This window comes from Macaca mulatta, chromosome X (assembly GCF_049350105.2).
Source record: "Macaca mulatta isolate MMU2019108-1 chromosome X, T2T-MMU8v2.0, whole genome shotgun sequence".
Classification (NCBI taxonomy): domain Eukaryota; kingdom Metazoa; phylum Chordata; class Mammalia; order Primates; family Cercopithecidae; genus Macaca; species Macaca mulatta.
Genome location: NC_133426.1, coordinates 156625206 through 156637949, shown reverse-complemented (window position 1 = coordinate 156637949; position 12744 = coordinate 156625206). Strand labels below are relative to the sequence as shown.

General features: G+C 54.2%; 1 protein-coding gene across 27 annotated transcripts in view; it reads right to left on the bottom strand.

Moving 5' to 3' along the window:
* Window positions 1-11675, bottom strand: part of MAMLD1 (mastermind like domain containing 1) — a 144925-nt gene extending 133250 nt beyond the window's left edge. For 13 of the 27 annotated variants that reach the window (XR_013412642.1, XR_013412648.1, XR_013412645.1 and 10 more), the window contains exon 1: window positions 9512-9542. The gene's annotated coding sequence lies outside the window, so the exon portion shown is untranslated. Of the gene's footprint in view, window positions 1-741; window positions 944-9511; window positions 9543-10155; window positions 10226-10873; window positions 11180-11393 lie in introns of those variants that run through there. The other 14 variants (XR_003726038.2, XR_013412646.1, XM_015128403.3 and 11 more) reach the window with 5 other exon arrangements.
* Window positions 11676-12744: the final 1069 nt, after the last annotated feature.

Genomic DNA, 12744 nt, shown 5'->3' with positions numbered 1-12744 from the left:
TATGCAGTATCAAAGAAAGGGACAAAGTGACTTTTCAAGTCAAAAGAAACCTGATTTTCTTTTGTTAAATTTCTGACATCGAATGGAAAGGCAAAATAAATAAATAGTAAACACTAACACTAAAGAGAGCAACCCATGAGTGTGCCCTGAGCCTGATATTTACAAGACCACCTCACCAACACCATCTCTTTTGAATCTCCCACAATGCTCCAAACTTGGTGGAACTGACATTCTGATATTTCCATCTGACAGCTGAGGGCACTGAGACTCAGGCAGGTTCACAGACTTGCCTAAAATCCCATAGTTGGTCAATGTCTCCTGCTGAAGGGAAAGCTCATATTGAGGCATTCTTAACCTGTGACAAAAGATCCCTGAGAGAACCATGAGTGGGCTTAAGGCCTAGTGGTGCCTTAAATTAGAAGCAACACTGCATGTTATTTTTCCATTGTCTAAGGAGAAGACCCAGAGCTTTCATCAGATTCTCAAAGAAATATATGATCCCTAAGAGACAAAGAGCCACCCCTGCTTCAGAGAATCGGGAGTCATTTTTGTTATGATTTGAGGTTCAAGAGACCAGTTGCAGTTAGCTTCCCCAAGGGCAAGCTCAGAAAACCTTGGCAGCCAGGTAGTTCTCTAACTCATAAATAGGACCAGCTTTATGCCAGGCATGGTACCATTTGGTGGGGTGGAGGGTGGGGTGTGGGAAAAGAGGGCTTCCCTAAGCCCTGAACACCTCCTTACCTGTGCCCTAAACAGCAGATTCTCTCCAAGGCATGGTAACTCTTGCATCTTTTAATTCAAGCTGGAGGCTCCGGATTCTCCAGAGGAAGGGAATCCCACTAAGGTACAGCGGGCTGAGGATGGCATCTTTCTAGGTAAGGTGGAGAGGGGGTGTGAGAAGCAGGAGGCAGATCTAGAAACCAGGAAGGAAAAGGTGGGAGTACTGAACCTCAACTCGATTTGCTCGGGATTTGACAGCCAAAGGCATGGCTGAAAAGGCCAGTGAGCCTATCCCCAGCCATATGTAGACCACGGCTTCAGACCTAGCCTTTGCTATTGGCAAAGTTCTACTCCTGAGAGAGGGTGAGTGTGTGAGTGTGTCTGTGTGTGTGTGCGTGTGTGTGTGTGTGTGTGTGTGTGTGTGAGTGAGAGAGAGAGAGAGACAGAGAGAAAGAGAGAGAGCTCTTCACAACCGCCTGAGCAAGGAGATGAGAACTCAAATGGCTAACCTGGCCATCTCTCAAATCCCAAAAATCAGCTTTGGTGGGCCCAAACTAGGCAACCAACGATGCTGCTAAGGCTCCCAACCAGGGCCTGAGAATGCAATCTTCTCAAGCACCCAGAATGGGGAATTGGCCTCCCACTCTGGGATCCACTGCTGCTGTTTGGGAAGGTGGGGATAAAAGAGATATGTAGGACTGCCAAAGGGCTATTACTGTTGGGGAGTGCTGGTGCAGGTTGCCCAGGAAGAGCAGGCAGGAGGAGGGAGAAAAACCTGCCCAGAGAATCCCCATTAACTTCATCTTGTGATTTCATTGTCACAGCCACTCAGAACAGGTTTGGCCCCAGGGGCAGGCTCTTGGGAGCCTCCGATTTAATAATGTGCTCACCTCATGCTGTGGGACAAGACCTTACCACGAGCCCTATTAGTGGGTGAGAAAGGACTCCCTGGCTGCCCTACTGCACAGGGGATCAGTCATACTCCAAAGCTAACACCCTGGCCATATGCTTGGGTGTTACCTTTGTATCCGGTGCTCCCCAAGTGGATTTGGGCAGTGACACTCCTTGATATTTTCAGGGTTCATTTTGAGAACTGTCACAGCAACTAACATGATAATGCTCTTTACCCCATGGCTGGGGGATCACTAGAAACAACCAGATTGTTCACTTTAACTCGACTGTCAGCACAATTATTTTAACACCAAGTGTGTCAGGTTTGACTCCATATTCCGGAAATTAATTTTAGAGTGGCAGGGAAATAAAATGGCATACTTCTTTGAGCTTTGTTACAACACGTTCATGCAGCAAACTGCGAAGAAAATGTAGTAATTAGAGGTTAAATTAATCCTTGACAGACAAGCGGCTTAGAAACGCTGTGCCCTCCTCCCGAAGCCTAGCATAACGCATGCCAGTCTTTCAGAATTAGACACGCAAACCATGTGATGTTGGCAACTGCACCAAAACTACTGTCCCACTTAAAATTCCAAGGCCGGCGCTGGAACTTCCAGAGGCAGATATTAACACTGAGATCTCATTAAGAGCCAAACCCAAACAACCTCCCACCATTGCCAAAGGAGCCCACCCAGCCAAGCCCTCCACAGGGCTGGCTGCCTGACTCTCTGACAGCAACTCAAAAACGAGACACACACTCCCTTCTAATTCTTAATTTACAATCTCCATTCTCCAGCTACTTCCAGACTTCAAGTTCAGATTCTAATATGACCCTTTGCTGTCCTAACGATGCTGAGCAAAGCACACATTGATACAGGGCAGATTATATTACACCACAGTTACAAGCGCTCCACCTCCACTGGCTGCATTTCTTTTTACCACATTTGCTCTGCCTCAAAAGGAAAGCCTGTCTGCCCACACATGGGTGCAAAATGGATGTTCTACACTCGACTGAGAGCTAGAGACCAGGGTTCTGTCAACTTTGGGCTCCCTTTACTATGGCCCTAGGAAAGTCAGACGCTTCTCTGGGTCTCAGTTTCCTCTTCCGTAAAATCATGGGGTTTTACTCTTCCAGCTGTAAGATTCTCCATCTTTCAATATCTGAGTTTGCAGGTGAGATGGTGTACCTGTGCTAACTATGTACAGGTGCAATGGTCAACCGACTAGCAGAGCCACAGAAAGGAAGGCAGAGCTGGGTCCTGTCTTCCTCCTCCGCACTCTGTCCCAGCATGCTGCCGAAGCTGAGGGTGGAATTTCAGATTCAAATGCAGGGAAAAATAGAAATGCACTACTTGTGGGGTGAGGATGGAGCTGGGACAATTGGACCAAGAACTTGGAATTCCTCAACATGTTCAGAATTACTTGACTTTGTTTTTGTCCTGTCTTTATGCTCCAAAGACCCACGCTTTCCTCTCAAAGGTGAACACAAGCTGGGGCCACCAGGTCCTTTTGACCTGGATTCCATTAACTCTCTCGGGTGCTGTGGCCTCCAGTGATCCCTTCCAAAATCAGCAGAAAACTGTCCCTTTGGTCTAGTGTCTAGGTACTCGCACAGGTGGAAGAAAGGGGAAAAAATCAATGGCTGGCCTGCTAGGCCCTCTTCCAACAAGATGATATCCTCTGGTCCGCTCCATCCTTCTCTGAACCTCAGGAAACAATTCTCAGCCTTAAGAAAATGGCATTTCCCAAAATCCACTTACTGGTTATTTACTTGGCAGAGCAAGCAGCAGGGCACATGGGAGGGTAAGGTAGCTTCCCACACCCACCCACCAAGGAAATGGGAGTCTGGGAGGCTCCAACTGGGCTGTGCAGAAAGGGGCACTGGCTGTGTCGGGGTCAGAGAGCAGCCGGGCAGGACTGAGTTGCCCCTGGGGTGGGGGGATCCTCCTTCAGCGGCAGAATGAGCCCACTCTTTTGTAGGCCAAGGAAGGGAGGGAGTAGTCTGAAGCTGGGGCCTCAGGGAGGCCCAGGATAGCCAATCTGGGCAAGGAAAGCTCTCCTAAACTTTGCAAAGAGCTTTTTGCTTCTTGCTCCCAAACTCTCCTTGGGCCCCGTCTCTGGAAGCCTTTACTCTGGGAGCTCAGTGCCTACAGCCAGGGAGGCCCCTTGCTATCCCCTCCCCCGGGGGTAATATTTTTGAACTGTTTCATATCTGATTGCTTTGGATGTTATAAAGACGTCAGATTTTAGGAGAAAACTTGAGGTTTGAAGGAAACCAGGGAGGCTCTGTGAAGGGGAGAAAGAAAGCAACCAGAGTGGGGGGATGGGGGCAGGGAAATGAGGTAACCCAACTCTTTTGCTTCTGTCTCCTCCTCTGGAAGAAAATGCCCTTGGGGCTTCAGCAGTCCTGGGCTGGTAATTTGGGAGCAGGACCCCACAGGACTATGTACCTGCAATCTTGGCATGTAAATATCCTATAACACAAGCTACTGTTTCTTACTTCCATGGGGAACTCCCTGACTAACTGCCCTGACAGCTCCATGGGGCCTTTTCTTCTTCCTTTGACACCTTTACAGACTAAAGAACAACAATGACACAACAAAAATAAGAAGTCATAAGCATTTGCAACACAGTCTCTTCAAGTTCATTCTGATTTATGAAATTTCCCTCCTTGAAGTACTGAAGATGTTTAAGGACTCAATGCCTGCAAAACCAGGCCGGTTCCAATTGAGCTTTGCAATGCTTTTTTCCTGCCATACAGTTGACTGGTGCTGCCTAGGTTACCCCTCGGTGGCGTTGTGAGAGGTGTATGATGGGAATTGGTTTATTGTGCTGATCCATAGTAACCAGCTCCTGTTCCTCCATCATTTATCTCCCTCCCCAGCGACATCTGGGTTGGTCTATTCACATTCTCAGCATTCTATCTGCTCCAACAAACACTCAGCCTTTTCTGCTTGGATAAGGAGTTTTTTAGTTACATCCATTATATGTGTATCAACATTTATGGCAGCAAGATAATTGCTAAAGAACTCAGAGGATAAAGAGTCCTTCTTCATAATGTTCACCCCTGCCCCTTTAAAAAATCAATATTAACATCAAGTAGGACAGCAGCAGGTTCTTACATAGCTGCTGTGTCCTCAAAGTTGGAAATGTGATTAAAAAAAAAAACAGCTGGATTAGGAAGAAAAGAAAAGGTTCAACAATGGGTTAAGAACCCACATCCCACTGGTGCACGTGTGTGCAGATGGAAGGCCTTTTTGTCTTTGAAACCTTTGCTAAATAACTGCAAAGCAGCAAATCTGCTCTCCATTAGATGAGTCCTTTGGAAATATGCCAGTCTACTCTAAAGAGTTTAGATCCCGTTATCTGTATACCAACCCAATGATTAGGAGGCCTGCCATCAATAGGAGTATTGGACAAGAGAACCTTTGGGTTGATTTCTGATGTCTGCTGTCGCTGATTCTGGGCTAGAAGTTCACACTTGCAAAAGACACAAAAAGGGGAACACTTCCCACTTTTGTATTGTTTTGATTGGCCTTCTGCCATTTTTTTACTCCTCCTTCTTATCCCTGCCCTTCAAAATACCAGCCCCTTTTTATTATCTGTCTAGCTGTTTCCCGATGACAAGGTTGAGCTTGATGTTTCACTTTCCCAGAAAATGACTATTTCATTCACAAACCACAGTGTTTTAGAACTGGAAGGGACTCAGACTCAGAGGTCATGGGATTGGGGGAGAGAAAGGATGGACTTGTTCAAGATCACTCTGCTAATTAGTGGGCAGAGCTTTCTAGAACACAAGTTTCCCAGCTCCTAGGCTAATGATCTATGCAATGCACTGTTGCAGGAAAAAAAAAAAAAATCAGAATCTTTAAAAAAAGGGTTTACTGTATATCGAGTTCCTTTAAAGGAGAGGCATAGTCCAGCTATTTTCAGAAGAACCACTTGTCTAAGACCAGCTTATCTCCTTTCATAACCCCAAATAGTAATTGAGTTTCCTAGGGACCATCCATTAACAGGTGCATTTTATGCCTTTAGGTGACCAATTTAAAAGGGAAGAAATTATATTAAACATGCTGGCTAAGCTAAAAAAAATCTCTTTCCTTAGTAAAAAGGATTGACAATAGTGAATCTCCTACCTTAAGATGCAATGAATGTGTAGCCCCCACCCCCACCCCAGCAACAGGGTATTTCCTGGTGGAGTGTAAAAATTCAATGACGTTCCTATTTCAGCCCACACATCTGTGTCACTGTCAGCGTCAGTGGCAGGAAAACAGACGAAGTCACCCTTTGCTAATGATTTCCTAACATGGAATTTCCTTGTATCTCCTAAAGGCTTTCTTCTTCCAACGCCAAACTGTTCCCCACCGCCCCCCCCAACACATTGTACTGAAGAAAAACTGAAAATGGTCACAGCCGGAAGAGGATGATTTTTAAGGAGATCTTGTAAGGAAAAGCTTCAGCTCTTTGTGATATTTTTAAAGGGGGGAAAAGGGGGAAAGACTGCTAGTTTTTTCCGAAGCTGAGCAAAACAGAGAGATTTCCTCCCAGGCATCTGGAAATCTCTCAGCCCCATCTCTTTCTTTCTTTTTTCCTGCCTCTTCTGTCCCAAGTTCCACTTTGAGCAACATTCTTACTTCAGTACTGAAAGAAACACTCACACATGGCAGGCAGGCACCGGGAGAGGGCAGCCCCCAGAGCAGAGAGCAGGCATTGGAGAACCACCAAGCACAAAGCAGTACAGGAGCCCATCACTTTTCCCCTCTGGAGAATATCCTATTTAATATGCAAACTGGTCATCAAGTGAAAAGAGGGCTGTTACTTTAAGGGGAAGAAGCTGATTAGCTGCTCTGGCTGGCAGCAAACAGCTGGTCTGTCCGGCAGGTTCAAGGCCATTTCAGCTTCTCTCTTATGGAGGCACCATATGCTCCATCTCGCACATCAGCAGCTTTATTTTCCAATGAACTTGCTCCAGAAGAGAAGCACAAAGGGGGGAGGAGAAGGCAGAACCAGTAGTTTACCCTTTGATTACTTTCTTGTGGTTTTAGATGCAGTTGGGATGTGTGTATGCGCGCAGTTGGTGTGTATGCGCGTTGGGGGTGTTAACGCTTCATCTTCTACTCCAAAGACCAGAGAACAAGTGTTTGACCAGCACTTATCGATAACCTCCAGAGATGGGAGGGGAGGGGAGTAAGAGAAAGATATGCAAAAAGGCACAAATAAAACGTCGACATCAGATTAAATGGAAATAGGAGGGGCGGAGGTGGCCAGAGAGCGGTTGGAATCTGACTTCGCTGGGGAGACCCACCAGCCTGAGCTTGGGCCCCGCCCACTTTCCTTATTTGTCACTTTTTTCTTTTCAGTATTCCCTTCCCGAACAAACTCCATGAGAGACACCAACCACTTTGGGGCACAGGGGCGGAGCAGGCCAACAGAATGGCGAAAGGTTACTTCTAACATTATATTTGACATTCCTCAGTGCAAGCCCTGGTTCTCGAAAGTTTTAGGGGGTCGGTTATAAGGGACAAGGACCCGCTAAATCGTCAATCCAACTAAAGCTGGCAGCTTTAGTGCCCGAAGCTGGGTTAGGTGCAGAGGCAGCAGGCCAGCGCGCGGTCTACAGTGGCATGCTCATCCTCACTGCCCGCCTAGGCTACACGAACCTCGGAGGTGGCGGCTCCCACTGCCTCCGCGCCTCCAAACAAAGGGCACTCGAAGAATTTGAGCCCCTGTGTGTGGCGGGGCGGAGGGTGTGGCAGGAGGGCGCGGGAAGAAATGAGGCGTGTAGTCAGACGCGGGTGGCCTAAGCCTCCGAGCTGCCTCCTTCTTCTTAGCCACCGGCGGGCGCGACAGCTGCCCTGAGCTCCGGCAGCGAGGGGCGCCCGCTGCAAAGCGAAACCAGGGAAAGGGCGCCCCCTATGCCCGAGCCCGGCGAGCGCATCGGCGAGTAGCGTCTGCCCACCCCGCTGAGCGCTTGCCGCCTAGGGCCTCTGCGTGCGCCCGCCCGGTCGCAGTGCAGTCCACTGGGCCGTCCGGGCCGCCGGGATTTAGGGTGTCCAGGGCTGGCAGGCTGGGCGTGCAGCGAGGGCCGGGGCTGGGGCTCCGTGCACCTTCCTGGGTTCCCACAGAGGGTCCTCGAAACACAACCCCCTCCCCCATCGCCTACACTTGCCCTCCTGTCCCGAGCGGCTCGAAACCACTTGGAGACAGCCGCCCCCGCCCCCTGCCTCTGCGTCCCTTTCCCCCTTCCCTCTCTCCAGCCTCCTGGGAAACAAAGGGGCTTTTTATAAAGCGGATTGTTGGCGGCGGCGGCGGGGGTGGGAGGGAGCGGGGATCTATAAAGACAAGAAGAGGTGGGAGGGAGGAGGGAAGGAAAGAAGCTGCGCGGCCTCCAGGGGCCCAGAGCTGCGGTGGCGGCCGGGAAGCCCCGGCGGGTGCACGGTCGACCCCGCCCGGCCGGTGGGCACTCGGGCGGCAACCCACGCCTGCCAAGAGCTGGGCCGCGCCGCTGCGATGTCGCTCGCCGGCTTGCCGCAACCGGGGAACACAATTCCCCAGCCGCGGGCCGGGGCCTCTGGGGGCGGCGCAATTCCCGCGGGGGTCTACCCCGGGAGACCCAGGCCCTCTCCCTAGCCAACTCTTTCAAAATTGCTCGGTCTCAGGGAGACTTTGCGCCTTTGTTCCAGCGCAGCCGCCTCTAGTAAGCTCGACTCGCTCGCCCTCGCAGACAATGTCCGGGAGCCGGCCTCGGTTTGCTTACCCGTGAACAGCACGTTCACCTTGGGTACCGCGCCCCCGGGGGGCACCGTGCTGCCAAACAACAACGACGAGCCACCCCAGCAAAAGGAGCCCTTTCTCCCCCACGCCCCCCAGCCACCCTGTGCTCCTGCCCGCTTACACACACCCACACTCGGGGTGCCCAGGTCAGCCGCACCCAGCTGCAGGAGCGCGGCGGGAGTGAATGCCCCAGCCCGAGGCGCGTGTTTGCCCAGGTTCCGATGGCTTCAGGGCCGAGCTTTCTGGCAGGCTAATCCTATTAGTGTCTGCTTAGTCCGAATTTAATCACGGATCAGAATCAGACGACATCTCCAGCTTTCCAGGAGGCTTCGGACACACTGCATTGGGACGGAGCCTGGCCAAGCCAACTGGCCGAGAAAAGTATTTGGCGTCGCTCCGGGGGGCTTCCCGCCGGCGCTAGCCCGCGCCGGGCGCCCAGCTCTGTCATCGCGCGGATGCTGGGGAACCTGTGCGGACTCTGACACAGGGGTGCCAGGGCTGCTCCGCAGGAATCCAGTCCGGGCTGCCCTGAACACCAGCTTAGCTCCGGGTTGCTCTCCCCAGGAGTTGGCAGGGGAGGGAGTGCAGGGCAGCGGGTTCGGCGCACACACTCCACACTCTAGCTCAGAGGCGGCAAACAGCGTTGGGGTGGGGGAATCCTTCACCCAGTGCCCACTGCCTACTGGCCTGGGCTCAGGGAGCTGGCATGTGAAGGCACCGTCGCCGGTGACACCCAGGCTGCAAGCGACCCGGGGGTGCTGGGACAGAGTGGGAGACTCCCGGTAGCTAAGCGTAGCCCTAGGAGCCCGCTCAGCTTGCGCCCTTCCACCTTTCCTCCCCGGTACGTGGCTGCCCGCGCCGGATTTCAGACGCCCCATGGGCGCGGAGCCAAAGGCCGTGGTCTCCGGCGTTTCGAGCTGCGCCCAGCCCAGCCGAGCTGGTTCGAGAAAGGGGCGGCCGCCCGCAGCGCCAGGTGGGCCGTGTGCTCAGAGCAAACTTTAGGGTCTACCGACTCGAAGCACCCCGGGACCCCGATCCTCAGCGATGGGGACCATAACTGGGGGCTACAAGTGTACCCCGGAACCCCCAGAACAGTCGGACCTCCTGCGTCCGCCCTCAGCCTTACCGTGCTGCAGAGCTCCGGCGGCGGCGGGGGCAGTGTCCGAGGGGCGGGCGGCCGCCAGCGCGGGCAGCCTGGCCTCAGGCGGCCGCCAAGGAGCCCAGCCCTGTTGCAGATCACCCCCTGGCTAGCGGCCGGTGCCCCCGCGCCCGCCCGCCGCCGGCCGCTTTAGCTCGCGGCCAAGTTCATGCTGGCGGCGCTGCAGTGGCGGCCTCAATCTGCTCGCTCCATTCCCACCGCCCGGCTCCGCGCCGCGCGCCCGGAAGGTGGAGTTTCGGGGGTTTAAGTTACTGATAGGCATTTCTCACTGCTGTGTCACTCGGGGAGGAGGAGACACGCACGCCGCACATTCACACACCCTCACACTCACGGCGACGAGCGGCTCCGGCCTTAAAGGGGAAGCCGCGCTGCCCTGCCCGCGACCCCACCAGCCCCAAGCCTGGAAACTCAGGGTTTCCACGCCGGGATGGGGCGGCGGGCATCCAAAGCGCTGCGGCCGCCCAAGTGGCCTCCCAGGCCCTCCCACCAGTCTTTAGAGGAGAAAGCGGCCGCAGGCTGGCTTCGATGTTGCTGCCTCATTTCTCCAGTCGGCTCGAACCAGGGCTTCTGGGGAGGGATCCGAGGGGCGGAAGGGGCATCGGTGCACTCACCTTGGCTGCTCCGCACTCAGTGGAGGGTGGTCTGTGCCCTCGGTGTCAGCTGGCTTGCCTAGGCGGTGCGCTGGTGGGAAGAGGCGACAGCAGGGTTACCGGAACGCCTCCAGCAGACAGAGCCCGCCGGAGGGCCGCAGTCGGGGCCCGGCGCGCTCGGGAAACCCGCACACCGAAGGTAGACTTTCCGCGTCTGGGGAAAGCGAGCTGGACAGCCGTGAGTGGCCGGGACACACTAAGAGCGAGCACGGAGAGCCGAAAGCCAGCGGTCACCAGTGACAGGGCGAGAGAGCGCTCAGGACCGAGAGACCAAGAGAGACAGGAGATCGCACGAGAAAAAGAGAAGGCAGAGACTGAGAGACAGATATCGAGAGAGGCACCGGCGGAGATAGAGGTAGAGACACGATGGAGGGAGAGTAGAGGAGAGGAGAAGAGAGAAGAGGAGAGGAGAGGAGAGGAGAGGAGAAGAAAGGAGAGGAGAGGAGAGGAGGAAAGAAGGAGAGGAGGAGAGAAGGAGAGGAGGACAGGGACCAGAGAACAAGAGAGCTTGCAAGAGGAATGACAGATCCCTGGAGGACCCTGAAGTGTCACAGGGACGGGAGTCTCATCACAAAGTAGCCTATTCAGCCCCCATCCTCCTTCCCATTTTCACCAGAGCCTGACCCTAGGGCTAGCGGCCAGGCCCTTCTCCTCCCCTCGCCCGGGGAGGGTCACTCACCTGCAGTGGGTGGCTACTGGGTGGGTAGCGCCAGTCCCTTCGCCCACGCATCCGCTCACCAGCTCGCGCCCTGACTGCCAAACAGACCCGCTGTGGCAGCAGCGGGGACCAGGGCTCTCAGGTGGCAGTTAGGGAACTGCACCCGCCCCATCCCGGCCGAGTGCCCCACTCCCCACTTCCCACTCCCCCACTCTCAGCGCGGACGCTGTCGGCGTCGCCCGCCAGTACGCTTAGCTCAGAGTCCAAGCTCGCTGGCCAGTCTCCCGTTTCACTGGACCAGGGCACGCGATGCTCCCGCCCAAGCTGGGCTGGATTGGCTCCCTCCGCAGTTATCCCAAGACAGACACCTGCGGCTTCTGCAGGAACATAGGTTCCTTGGGAACTGCCGGGCGGGCCAGGGCGCCCTGTCCACCATCTGCCCTGGCGCCGAGTCCAGCGACTCCCCTCCCACCTATCCCACTTTCTGGGTATTTGGCTGCACCCCTTCCCCAGGTTCCCCTCCCCGGGTGCGTTTCCTAACCTGGACTTCTCCAGCCGATGGCAGCTGCAGGGGCTGAGCACAGCCCGGGAACGCCGCGTCGGCTCCGACAGCAGCAGCGCTCAGCTCCTGTCCGCACCTCTGAGTAGCAACCTGTCACCAACACATCTGGTCACGCTCAGCGGAGCCGCAGGCCACGAATAAAGGGGTGGGCCCGCCGCCCACTAGGCCCCTCCTTCCCTCCACGCCCACGCTCTCGGCCCTCGGAAAGCGCTGGGGCCACCTCGGAGAACCCAGCGAGATCCCTTCGTGGGCTACGTAGGCGCAGTGAGGCTGGGCGATTGCCTCCTAGCGTTTCACGAAGTTACCTGGAGGAAGAGCGGCGTCCAGGCCCAACTGCGAGACACATTCAGGGGCTGTGGCTTCGCAGCCCCGGCGCTGCCGGGGATGCGCCCGGCCCAATGGGGCGAGGCTGGGAGTCCACAGTTCGGCAGGGCAGTTGTGAAGGAATCCACCTTGTCTGGGTCCAGTCCTGTCTGCTCGGCAAAGGGCAAGCAGCCAGAAGAGGTTATTGCTCTCTGGTGACTGAACCTTACCTTCAAGGCCCTGCAGGGAGAGATAGAGTCATCTCAGGGCTGCCAGTGCCCCGGTAGAACTGCGAGAGTGCGGGAGTCCTTTGAAGGAAATCTGATTAAACAAAGCTGAATGGGAGATGGCAATGCCTATCACAGAGCATTGGCAGGATGCTTTTAAAATTCTATCTGCAACCTCAAAGTGATCTAGCCAAGGAGATGGAAGGTGGGTTTCTGTTCCCAGCACCTCCACTCAACCCTCGGATCACTTGCTCTCATCTTCCTCAGTGGGACAAATGATGCCCATTCCCCTAGAGCATCCTAAGAAGCCTGTAATATCACAGCCACAGGTCTGCGAGATGACTAACTGCCTGCTTGGCACCAGCACCTGGATGGCCACTAGAAATCGCAAACTCCACATAACCTGACTGAACTGAGTTCTTGATCATCCCCTAAGTGTGCAGTGCCCATAGTCTGCTACCTCAGTTCATGGCTATACCATCCTTCATCTTGCCCAGGCAGAAGGCCCTGGAATCCTCCCGATTCTTCTCTCTTGCTTACACCTCACAGCCAGTCCAGTATTCAATTCTGTCGTCTGCATCATCAAAATGTATCCACAATGTCAGTCTGCTCATCCATTGCTCCCTGGGGGTACCAGCCAGCAGCCTCTCCCCTCAGGATTACTCCAGCAGCTGCCGCACAGACTGCCTTCATTCCTCCCTCCCTTCAACCCTCTCCTTGCAGTCTATTCCCCGATCTCTGTGACAAACCCCACAGTAACTCCCCATTGCACTCAAAGTAGAACTGAAGTGCTTCTAGTG